Source organism: Myotis lucifugus, unplaced genomic scaffold (assembly GCF_000147115.1).
Source record: "Myotis lucifugus unplaced genomic scaffold, Myoluc2.0 scaffold_151, whole genome shotgun sequence".
Lineage (NCBI taxonomy): Eukaryota > Metazoa > Chordata > Mammalia > Chiroptera > Vespertilionidae > Myotis > Myotis lucifugus.
In genome coordinates, this window is record NW_005871199.1 from 452,541 (window position 1) to 455,000 (window position 2,460).

A 2,460-nucleotide genomic window follows, 5' to 3' on the forward strand; every position below is an offset into this window, starting at 1 on the left:
GACCTGAAATAATCCTAGGGGACCACAAGCTGCCGGCCCGAAACCAGAAGCTCAGAGAGGAAGGCTTGACAGATGGATGTTGAAGCCCAAGTCTTAGACCCCACTCGGCTGCCCCATCAAAGTGGGCCTCCCCGTCTCTAATCCAGGTGGGGTGACTGCGTTCTGGAGTCAGACAGGTCAAGTTCCATCCCAGCTTGCCACTTGCTGGCTGTGTGACTTGGGCACGATATTTAAACTCTCTGAGCCTCTATTGCCCGATTTTTGAAAAATATTTTTTTTTCTTGATTTCAGAGAGGAAGGGAGAGGGAAAGATAGAAGCATCAATGATGAGAGAGAATCATTGATCAGCTGCCTCCCGCATGCCCCACACTGGGTATCCGAGCCAGCAACCCGGACATGTGCCCTGACCGGGAGTCAAACCGTGACCTCCTGGTTCATAGGTCGATGCTCAACCACTGAGCCACGCCGGCCGGGCTCTATTGCTCAATTTTTTAATATGAGAGCAGCAATATGCAAATGATCGAGGTTATGGTTCCCATGAAAAGATCTGGCCCATCTTTTTTTTTTTTTCTCAGCCTCATGTTCTACAGCTCTATGCTTTGAATATAATTATGTTTTTATTATTTATGGCTTCTCACCTCCATGCCTATGTTCAAGCTATTCCCTCTGCCAGAAATCCCCTTGTTTGTCCTACACCCTCCTCACACTTAAGACTCAGCTGGGATGTCTTCTTCAGGAAGGGGCCCGTCTCTTCCCTACTTCGCTGGAATCCTACCGCTCATCTACAAGGTCAAATTAGGTGGCTGGGCCCTTGCTCCCTCCTCAAAACCCCCTCCGGACTTTGTTCACCACCCTGTCTTCCCTGCCACACCATGACGTTCATCTCTGCCCCCACTGCTGAGCGGGGCCTGGCACAGGGCAGGGCCTTTGTCTGGGAGACGTGACCTCCCTGGGGTAGTCCGAGCAAAGTCTCTCTCACCTCCGTCAAGCGCCACTTGAACTCAACACCAAGTGGAGTTTCAAAATTCATGAGGCCACATTCGGGTGTTTACTATGGAAAACACTGATAAGGAAGAGAACACAGACCTGTGCGGTGCGGCCTGACCTGCTTGCATCCTGGGGTCACTAGCTAGGTCTCTCGTCTGGCTTCTCGACCCAGCAAGGGGAGAAGATTCGGGCCTGTCTCGATTTGTCTAGAGCCCCAAATGGGAACAGGGATAGCGAGTCAAATGGGAACAGGGATAGCGAGTCACCCGCAAACAGAACTGAGAACGAACCAGGCCGGGCTGGGGATTCCGGCCCCGCAGGAGAAGGAACAATGAGGACTTCCAGGGGGCACCTCTGCCCGGAACTGTGCTGCCTGCGAAGCGCTTTCAGACACGATCTCCTTTGAACTTCTTAGCCCTGGGGGCTGGGAGATTTCGGCTCCATTTTCAGATAAGTACACCGGGGCTCAGAGAAGTAAAGCGACTTGTTCATGATTGCACCACTGGTCAGCGGCGCTCTGAGGTCTGGCTCCTGGCCCAGAACCCGCACTGAGGGAAGGTGCGGTGGACACAGGACCCAGGACACTGCAGAACAGCTGTCTGCCCCATTAGTGGGCCAGGAGGGGAGAGGAGCGAGGAGCAGAACCTGCCATCTGGGACACCCCCTTCTTGGACCTCCCAGACCCCCCTTCTTGGGCCTCCCAGACGCTCTCCCTTCAACCAGTGTGTGTTCCTGCAGTTGCCTTCGGTCACCCCTAGAGGGGGAAGCTCCGACCGGCTCAGCTCCTATCAGATCCTTCCCAGCAAGCAAGTCCTCTCCCACCTTTGACCTGAAGAGATTAAGCTTCTTAAAGTTTGCCACAGTCAGAGGGTCAACTGGAAGCCTTAGAATAAATTCATAGATTGTTGGGAATCCAAAAGGTACTTATGTATCCTCTGCTCCGCCCTCCAGCCTCCAAAGGTGATTTGCCCAAGATGACAGGGGGCAAGTAATGACAGGAAGTCAAGATCCCAGATAGCCGGACTCAAGAGCCATTTCTTTTCCATTCCTACCCTGCGCCCACCCTCAGGCGTGGGCTGATGTGTGAGAGTTATTAGCAACCAGGAGATTTTAAAACAATGCCCTTTGTTCTCTCTCCCCTTTTAGGGGCAATGATAATCCTAAAACGTGCATGGGGGTGGGCTGCCTTGCTATCTCTCCCTTGGCCTCTGGCCCTGGCTTATCAATAATTACTGGAAGGTGCTCTTTATTCCCTGAAACCTTCCCCTCCCCTTTCTCAACAGCCCGAGGGGAGGTCCAGCAGTTCTCAACCTGTGGGTCGCGACCCCTTTGGCGGTCGAACGACCCTTTCACAGGGGTCGCCTAAATACATCCTGCATATCAGATATTTACATGACGATTCATAACAGTAGCAAAATTACAGGTATGAAGTAGCAACGAAAATAATTTTATGGTTGGGGGTCACCACCACAT